The following is a 10264-nucleotide window of genomic DNA, read 5'->3' on the forward strand; positions in this document are numbered from 1 at the left end:
AGACACTTGAGCGCGCAGTCCACAGCCGCTGCCTTGATTTTCTCTCCTCTCATGCCATCCTTGATCCGCTTCAATCCGGTTATCGCCCTCTTCACTCGACAGAAACAGCACTTTCTAAAGTCTGTAATGACCTGTTCCTTGCCAAATCCAGAGGCCACTACTCCATCCTCATCCTCCTGGATCTATCTGCCGCTTTTGACACTGTCAATCATGACTTACTTCTTGCCACACTGTCCTCATTTGGGTTCCAGGGCTCTGTCCTCTCCTGGTTCTCCTCCTATCTCTCCCACCGCACCTTCAAAGTTCACTCTCATGGATCTTCCTCCACCCCCATCCCCTTATCTGTTGGTGTTCCCCAGGGATCGGTCCTTGGACCCCTTCTCTTCTCAATCTACACCTCTTCCCTGGGCTCCCTGATCTCATCTCATGGTTTCCAGTATCATCTCTATGCTGATGACACCCAACTGTATCTCTCCACACCAGACATCACCGCGGAGACCCAGGCAAAGGTATCGGCCTGCTTATCCGACATTGCTGCCTGGATGTCCAACCGCCACCTGAAACTGAACATGTCCAAGACCGAGCTTATCGTCTTTCCACCAAAACCCACTTCTCCTCTTCCTCCACTTTCTATCTCAGTTGATAACACCCTCATCCTCCCCGTCTCATCTGCCCGCAACCTCGGAGTCATCTTTGACTCCTCTCTCTCCTTCTCTGCGCATATCCAGCAGATAGCCAAGACCTGTCGCTTCTTCCTCTTTAACATCAGCAAAATTCGCCCTTTCCTCTCTGAACACACCACCCGAACTCTCGTCCACGCTCTCATTACCTCTCGCCTGGACTACTGCAACTTACTCCTCACCGGCCTCCCACTTAGCCATCTATCCCCCCTTCAGTCTGTTCAGAACTCTGCTGCACGTCTCATATTCCGCCAGAACCGATATACTCATACCACCCCTCTCCTCAGGTCACTTCACTGGCTTCCGATCAGATACCGCATTCAATTCAAGCTTCTCCTTCTTACCTACAAATGCACTCAGTCTGCTGCCCCTCACTACCTCTCTACCCTCATCTCCCCTTACGTTCCCGCCCGTAACCTCCGTTCACAGGATAAATCCCTCCTCTCAGTACCCTTCTCCACCACCGCCAACTCCAGGCTCCGCTCATTCTGCCTCGCCTCACCCTATGCTTGGAACAACCTTCCTGAACCCTTACGCCAAGCCCCCTCCCTGCCCGTCTTCAAGTCTTTGCTTAAAGCCCACCTCTTCAATGCTGCGTTCGGCACCTAACCCTTACCGTTCAGTGAATCCAGACTGCCCCAATTTGACTGCCCCTATCGGACCGACCGTTCACTTGTCTATTAGATTGTAAGCTCTTTGAGCAGGGACTGTCTCTCTTTGTTAAATTGTACAGCGCTGCGTAACCCTAGTAGCGCTCTAGAAATGTTAAGTAGTAGTAGTAGTAGTAAATACAAGTCCCAGAAGGCATTGCAGGCAAGGAGCCAGGGGGTGAGGTGAAGAACCCGGACTAGACTCCTAGCTGCAATAGGGGAAGACATGGGTGTAAGCTGGCAGGACGTGTAGATTGGCTGCCACTAGTGGGAAAGAGAGATAGGAAACCCTGTGTGCAGGAGCTAATCATTAGTCTAATGTAAACTCCCTAGTCATGGAGCAGGTAAATTTGAATAATTAAAGAAATAAATGTATGGAAAGTCACAATTTCAAATAGGGTTCCCAAATAAACTCCACACAACCAAGGGATTTAACAAGAAAAGAAATATTAAAGGTTTATTAAAGGGTAAAGTAAATAGAAACACTGAGATATGTTTCTTAAAGGTGGTACCAATTTTTACAGGTTGATGGTAGCAAATAGAACTAGTGCAAGATGTTAAATGCTTTGTGATAAGTTACAAAGGAAATAAAGGCAATTACAATTTTACAATTTCGATCACAGCTACCAAGACCCCAACTCCACATGTGCAGTAACCCAAAACATCCCACAGCTCTAATTAGTGTACTCAGATCTGATATATATAATTTGTTAATTTGTGTGCACACAATAACACTACCAGTATATCAAAATCTTCGCTAGCATCGCGTTGGGTACCTTGGTCTTCTCCACATCCACGTCTCTTCAGTTGGTGAGGTCAGCTCACTGGTTCAGGGACTCCACGATACCTACTACTCTGACTCAAAAACTTGTGGACTAACTAGATTCAAATAAAAGATAAGCAGGGGGAATTCCTATCTAAAACCTCCCAAAACACAACCCCTTTTTTTCTTGTTCTGCTACACCACCCCTCTAATCACACTGATGGGCTGCTAAACTAAATCCCCTAAAGGCAGGTAGGCTCTTAAATGCAGGGCTCGAGGGCAGACTTAGGCTGGACAGTTTTCTTCCCAGGACAAGCTTCTGATATTTTCTCCTGAGGCAGACACTTGCTGGCAGGTACTCAAAAAAAAGTTCCTTTAGAGTCTGGGCATTCAGTGCAGGGGGGGATGTCTCTCTGTCTCTCTCCTGCTCCGGAGCTTCTTCCCTCTCTGAATCAGCCTCCCCTTTACAGGACAGCTCTCTCTCTCCTCTCTGAATAGGCAGACAGACACACACACGGATACACTGAGTAGACTTCTCTGGGATGCAGGGATCTTGCCACGCGGCTATTCAGCTCTGCACTGCTCCCAACCAGCTTCCCAGTGTTACAGCAAATCTTCTGCACCAGCTCACTCCAGGCCCCCTTTCTCCTCTTCTGTTCCTGTCTGCTTCAGTGCCCAGCCACACTCACCAACACTCTTTTTCTCCTCATCTGGGGTTCATTAGTGAGTCCTCTATCAGCCTGCTGCTGTCTCTCCTTGTCTTGATTGGATCTTATCCTCATCCAGCCTGCTTGAGCATGCCCCTCTGCCTGAGTCCGATTTCTCCTCTCAAGCCATGCTTGCAGTCCCCATTGTCTCCAATTGCCTTCTTCTTCCCAGGCAGCCTCTGCACTGCAAAACTTCTTTGTCCTACCTCTCTGTCCCCTGGATTGGCTTGAAATTCGCACCAATCTAAGGATCAGACTGCCTCCTGCTGTCCCATTGGTCCAAATTCTTGCCTTTAGCAGATCCTGGCTCCTATTGGCTATCTTCCACACTGTCCCCTCCTCTATTTCCAGCTCTCAAACAGCAAATCATCAGCCTTGTACTGGGCTCTCAGACAGCCAATCGGAAGATTTGTAACACGTTTCCTGCCTTTCTCCCACAGTTACAAACTGCTGAAACTTTATTAAACCTCCAGCATTTATGGACACCTGAGTTCTTTGTTTTATAGCAGTGCTGGAGCATTCTAAACACTTTAAACATTCTAACAAAAAGGTGCTAGTATTGTTGCTGGCTCTCAGCTTGTCCTCTGTGTCTCCCTGCCCTCTGCAAGATGCTCCCCCTGGGAAAAAGGGGAAGGGGGAGACAAGGTAAAGGCTTCCTTTTTTTTCTATATTTACACTAATGCTTAACTCAGCTGGTATGGATGTGGGGGAAGCTAATGGAAGGAGAATGATTGGTTGTGGTAGCAGAAGCCAGGGATTGATTAGGCAGGTGGGAAAGAGTCCCAGGAGAAGAGAGGGGAGAAGAAGGTAGAGTGAAGCAGATGCAGGGTGAAATCCCTTGGGTGTGAGAAAGTCCCAAAAGCATTTGCAGGCTGAAAACCCTTGGGTAAGAGAGGTCCCTAAAGTATTTGAATCTACCAGTGAAGCGGATGTAAGGTGGAATCAATCCCTTGGGTATGAGAAATCCCTAAAGTATTGAACCCCTTCCAAAGGTAACGAGAGTAGAAGGTAGAAATTGCTGCTTTGTGATTGAACTGATGATGAACTGAATGAACTGCCTATGTGGAATTGAACTGTGTTGAAAAGCATTGCTGAACTGAACTGAAAGGGATAGCCTTGCTAATTGAATTGAATTATGCCTGACAGAGGGGGAAGCCTGGAGATGTATTAAGTAGTGAATCTCCTGTTTCCTGAGGCACTATTTGCAGAACTTTAATCCTGAAAGGGCTTGGGGTGTGATACTGAGAAGGAAGAGACTGTGAAGGTGCTGGAGTGGTGAAGATACAGCGGGTGATCGTGACAACCTCTAAAATAAATAACTTCTCAAGTTATCACTTTTGATAGTCTCTGATGCTTGTCCTCCTTTGGTCTCCTGAGTTAAGCTGATCTCCGAGACCTCCAATCCATCATCTGAGACAGCAACGCAACCTTATGTCTAAAGCCTCCCACAGCCTAAGGATCAGGAAGGCGCCTCCGGCATCAGCAGCCAGGATTTAGAGGAACCGCTGCAGTCCCTACTGACACCTTGGGGTTTCCACTAGTGCTCCCAATACCTACAGCTGAGACCCTTCTCTGACCATGGGGAGAGGACTGAACCCCACCTGTAAGGAGCCCCTGCACCGTATGTTCTGAAGCACTTAAGAATCTCAGATCTATTCCTGTATGATATGTGACTGACAGAAATATTCTCTCCCATTTATTAACACCCCCTAGACTGGATCATTTCCTCCTCTCTGCTACACACGAAACTTACTGCACTATGGTACTATCTTCATTCTGAAACCAGCTGATGGACTGGGTGGACTTGTGATATGATCACATCAACAGGACAGTCACAACTAAGGACTGACATGCAAGTGGATCCTACTGTGAGAACCTTAAAGCAGGGGCTGGGGTCCTTCAGTGCAGTCAGTGTTATTGGTTGGTTTGTTTTGAAACCAGTTGTTGTAGCTGTGCAAATGGGAGCAGCCAAAAGAAAAAACTTCTGATCAATTGGGGTAGTGAAACAGGGCTGGTGCACAATGAGATCTTCCCAATTAAACTGAACAATCCTGATTATCCCAACATTATCCATCCATCCTGTAAAAATGCAGAAATGGACTCTCACTTTTAAATATTAAACTTTGTTTGAAAGGTGATATATAATGCAGGTGATTTCCAAAAGTCATTTACCAGATAAGTGGCTATTAAGCCAGGGAAATGGGCTACTTGAAAGTGATTGGTTTATAGTTAATTTTGCTTAAATAAGAAATCACTCTGGAAAATATTTTAACAGAACGGTGTACAAGATCAAAACAAAACCTCCTGATGCATCAGGGCAAAACAAGGGGGATCCTTATTCCTTGTGGAGGATTTTGAAGTCCTTTCAACAACGAGGACTATGGTTTGGATACACCACCCTCTTAAATGTTAAATCTGGAACACGGGAAAAGTGGTGAAATCCACATTCAGATAAGTGCACAGCATGAAGCTTGATTTTTGAGAAACTGTTTGATAATGTGAGTCTGTTAATTGAGAGAACTTGGATATTGGAGCCATTAAATACTTTTTCTATACTCGGCTTTTTCGGAAGCAATATTTTCTCCCTTTGGGGAGCTTTTCATTGCTCTTTTTACCGAGTATAATTTGTTGGAAACCAGTGGTAGGAAGCCATTTTGAGATGGACAGCGTTGGATGATCTCTCTGGGCAGTTGTTTATATAGGTTGTTTATATTCACCAGAACATAATCTGTTATTCAGGTTTTGTTTTCATTTGTTTGAACCAATAAAGAAATATTCATCCATTTCTTAATGTCTTCCGCCTTCCCATCTTCTTCTATAATGACTCTGTGTGTGATTCTGTGTTCACTGTGGTAAGTGTGTGACTTTCTTAGAGTGGCATAATCAAACGGCGCCGGCCATCTATATGGCCAGCCATCTTCGGGGCCGGCTCTGCAAAGGGGCGGAGCCAACTATTATCAAAAAAGATGGCCGGCCATCTTTTCTTTCGATAATACGGTTTGGGCTGGCTAAATCTCAACATTTAGGTCAAATGTTGAGATCGCTGGGTTTACAGATGGCCGGCTTCAAAAAAAGTGGGAAAAAAATCCAAGTGCTTGTCCGGGATGTCTTTAAGGCAGGGGCGTAGCCAGCCTTCCGTGGGGGAGGGGTCCAGAGCCCGGGGGGAGGGGGCACATTTTAGCCCTCCCCCCGGCGCCGCCCCCCCACCGCCGACATTGCCGCCCCCCCCCTCCCGCCGCGAACCCACCGCCACTGCAGCCTACCTTTACTTTTGCTGGCGGGGGATCCCACTCCCCACCAGCCGACGTCTTCTTCTCAGTCGTGTCCTGCTCTTTAATTTGTTCTCTGAGTACAATAACGTGCAGGATGTCAGCAAACAAATTGAAGAGCAGGAAGGACTGAGAAGACGTCGGCTGGCGGGGAGTGGGATCCCCGCCAGCAAAAGTAAAGGTAGGCGGGGGCGGGTTCGCCGGGAGGGGGGTCCTGGGGTGAATCTGCGGGGGCCCCGACCCCCTCAGGCCCCACGTAGCTACGCCACTGCTTTAAGGACATCCCTAACGTGCACTTTTTTGAACGGCCACCTCTGGATTACAAGACCAGTGCTCTAATCACTTGGCCACAGCTCCACTTATGGAGATGTCCCTCCCTTTTGATTATGCCCCTTCAGGTCTCTCTCAGCCATTCACAGACAGGGGTCTCTCTCAGCCACTCACAGGCAGCTAAATGCGCTGTGATTGGCTGAGAGCAACCCCTGTCTGTGATTGGCTGAGAGAGACCTGAAGGGGCATAATCAAAAGGGAGGGCCACCTAAGTAAGTGGAGCAGTGGCCAAGTGATTAGAGCACTGGTCTTGTAATCCAGAGATGGCTGGTTCAAATCCCACTGGTACTACTGAAAAAACCACACAGAAATGCTTTTGATTTAGGATGTCCCTGACAAGAAATTGGATTTTTTTTTGGGTGGGAGGGGATTAGTGACCACTGGAGGAGAAAGGGGAGGTCATCCCCGGTTCCCTCCGATGGTCATTTGGTCAGTTGGGGCTCCTTTTTGAAGTTTGGTTGTGAAAAAAAGGGACCAAGTAAAGCCGGCGAAATGCTCGTCAAGCCTAGCTTTTCTTTTTCCATTATCGGATGAAGCCAGCCATCTCGTGAGCACACCCCTGTCCCGTCTTCACTACCCTACCGACACGACCCCTTGAAATTTCACCGGCTCCACGATGGAAAGCAGTTGAATCCGGCCAAAATCAGACGGCCATCTTCCGATTTGTGTCGGAAGATGGCCGGCGATCACTTTTGAAAATGAGCTGGATAGTACCATAGGACTGCAGCTTATTTGGAATTTCTGGTTCAAGCCCTGAGTTGGCTATTCTGCTCCACAGGTTGGCCAGACCTGCGGTGCTGCGGAGGTGGTGTTCGCAAATCCTAGGAGGAAAGTGTCATGGTCATCACTCAAGGGTAATACCTAATAGCTGGATTCAGGATTACAGGAAGGGATCCCTAGTGCATGTGGTTTCACCCAGGGCCAGTGCAAATCAGGTGACAGGGTCAGCTCTGGCACGAAAAAACTCCAGCAAAGGCCTTGGCTTGGTTGGGCCTGTGTAGAAGACTAGATGGCCAGGGAGGAGGGTGTTTAAGCGGGTCAAATTGGTCTCCCCCCCCCCCCCCCCCAATCACCTACAGCTGTCTAGTTATTAATACTGTATGGGGCAGAAAGTTGCTTGGGTCACAGGCTCAGGCTCCTCCCCCCCCCCAATTGTGCTATTTATGAGGAGGTGGGGGCTGATGAGGACAGGAAGAACTAGAGGGTAAAAGATAGGGAAAGAAAGAGGAGTGAGGGAGAAAGAGGACTGAGATTTACCTGAAAGTGAAGAAAGAACATAAAGTAATGAGGATGTAAGGAAGAGATTTAGGGACAGAACAAAAATGAAAGAGAATGAGATTGAAGGAAAAATTAATATCTGTTGAGGAAATGTAATGAAAACAGCAGAGAGAAGAAAAAGTGGAGAGACTGAAAAAGGATTCAGAGGACAAAGAATAGAAAATCAGAATAAGTGACCAACATATACAAAATAAAACAAACAGAAAACACATGTAGAAAGAAGCCTCTTATTTTAGGTTTTGTGACTGAAATATGTAAGGTGATGCTCGTCACTTTATAGATGGAGTCTTTTGCAGGCAGTGATGGTTTTTATCAGATCTATGTGAGTTTTATCCAAAAATATTAACATGAGCTTCTAAGACCACTGAGGTCCCTTCTTCAGATGTGAATAATTTCTCAGATGTGACAACTGAAGCAACATCCTGAAACAGTACAACATGCTGCTTATCCTAGAAATAAGCAGTGGATTTTCCCCAAGTCCATGTTAATAATGGTCTATGGACTTTTCCTTTAGGAAGCAGTCCAAACCTTTTTTAAACCTCACTAAGCTAACTGCTTTTATGAAATTTTCTGGCAAGTAATTCTAGAGTTCAATTACATGTGTGAAGAAATATTTTCTCTGATTCATTTCAAATTTACTACTTTGTAACTTGATTGCGTGCCCCCCTAGTTCTAGTATTTTTGGAAAGAGTAAACAAGCGATTCATGTCTACTCATTCCACTCCACTCAATGTTTTATAGACCTCTATCATATCTCCCCTCAGCCATCTGTTCGCCAAGCTGAAGAGCCCTAGCCGCTTTAGCCTTTCCTAATAGGGAAGTCGTCCCATCCCCTTTATCATTTTCATCGCCCTTCTCTGTACCTTTTCTAATTCCACTATATCTTTTTTGAGATGCAGTGACTAGAACTGAACACAATATTCGAGGTATGGTCAGACCATGGAGCAATACAAAGGCATTATAACATCTTTATTTTTGTTTTCCATTCCTTTCCTAATAATACTTAACATTCTATTTGCTTTCTTAGCCGCCGCCGTACACTGAGCAGAGGGTTTCAACGTATTATCAACGACGACACCTAGATCTATTTCCTGGTCGGTGACTCCTAACGTGGAACCTTGCATGACGTAGCTATAATTCGGGTTCCTGTTTCCCCCAGAATGCATCACTCTGCACTTGCTCACATTAAAGGCCATCTGCCATCTCGATGCCCACCTTCCTGGTGGGAGGGTGGAGTTATTTTGGGAGGAGGGAGTGAGTGTTTTAAACCTTAATTAAAAAAAAAAAAAACCTTTAGAAAAGTGAGGTTGTGCTTAGTTCCCTTTATGCCTGATATAAAGCAAGCGGAGGATGTCTTTATAGTGATTTGGGGCTACATTGTTTTTACTCTTTTTATAGTATACTAGTAAAAAAGGCCCGTTTCTGAAAGAAATGAAACGGGCGCTAGCATGGTTGTCCTCTAATGGCCATTATGTTTTTAATGGAACTGTTAGGAGAGAGTATGTGTGAGAGAGTGAATGAGTGTGTGTGAGAGAGTGAGTATGTGTCAGAGAGAGAGAGAGAGAGAGAGAGAATGTGATTGAGAGACAGAATGTGTGTGTGTGTGTGTGTGTGTGTGTGTGTGTTTGAGTGAGAGAGTGTAGTGTGTGTCCCCTGTGCACCAATTATGCTCTCTCCCCTGCATTCATCCATATGCAGCAAAGTCCTCTGTGCCCTGCCCCCTTCATCCATCCATCTGCAGCATCTCTCCCCAGCCCCCTCCATCCATCCTGGTGCAGCAATTCTCCTCTGTCCCTTGCCCTCCCCCCCTACATGTGCATCAACTCTGCTTTCTCCCCTGGCCTCTCCTCCATCCACACATATCCAGGGCCCCCCTACCTCCATCTCTCTCCCCTCTGAGTTCCAGGCCCCCTCCCTACCTCTCTCTCTGTGTGCCCTCCGAGTTCCAGGCCCCCTCCCCTTTGAGTTCCAGGACCCCCTCACCTCCCCTTTGAATTCCAGGACCCCCTCCGCTCCCCTCCCCTTTGAGTTTCAGGACCCCCTCCCCTTCGAGTTCCAGGACCCCCTCCCTCCCCTTCGAGTTCCAGGATGCCCTCCCTCCCTCCCCTCCCCGTTGAGTTCCAGGATCCCCTCCCTCCCCTTCGAGTTCCACACCCCCGCGCCTCCCTCCCTCCCCTTCGAGTTCCAGGACCCCCTCCCCTCCGACTTGCAGGATGCTCCCTCCCTCCCTCCGAGGTCCACGCCCCCCCTCTCCTCCAACTTCCACGCCCCCGCACCTACCTCCCTGCTGGCTGTATTTTAAAAATTCTTACCTTGGGGTGCGGCGTTCACAGTGAAAGCGAGCGGTGCTTCACACTGCCTTTGCATGTACTGTATCTCAGCTCTGCCCCTGGTCCCACCTTCATTTCCTATTTCCTGCTCTCACTGGCAAGCAGCTGCCGGTCTTTTTTACCGCTGCCGTTCAGCTATCAGTGTCTTTCGAGTGCTGAAGCAGCTCCCACTCGTCTTTTTTGCCAGTGCCGTTCAGCTGTCACTGGTGTTAAACATCTGAAGCGGCACCTCGAGAGTAACATCTCTGCCCTCTCTT

This window comes from Microcaecilia unicolor, unplaced genomic scaffold (assembly GCF_901765095.1).
Source record: "Microcaecilia unicolor unplaced genomic scaffold, aMicUni1.1, whole genome shotgun sequence".
In the NCBI taxonomy this organism is placed as follows: Eukaryota; Metazoa; Chordata; class Amphibia; order Gymnophiona; family Siphonopidae; genus Microcaecilia; species Microcaecilia unicolor.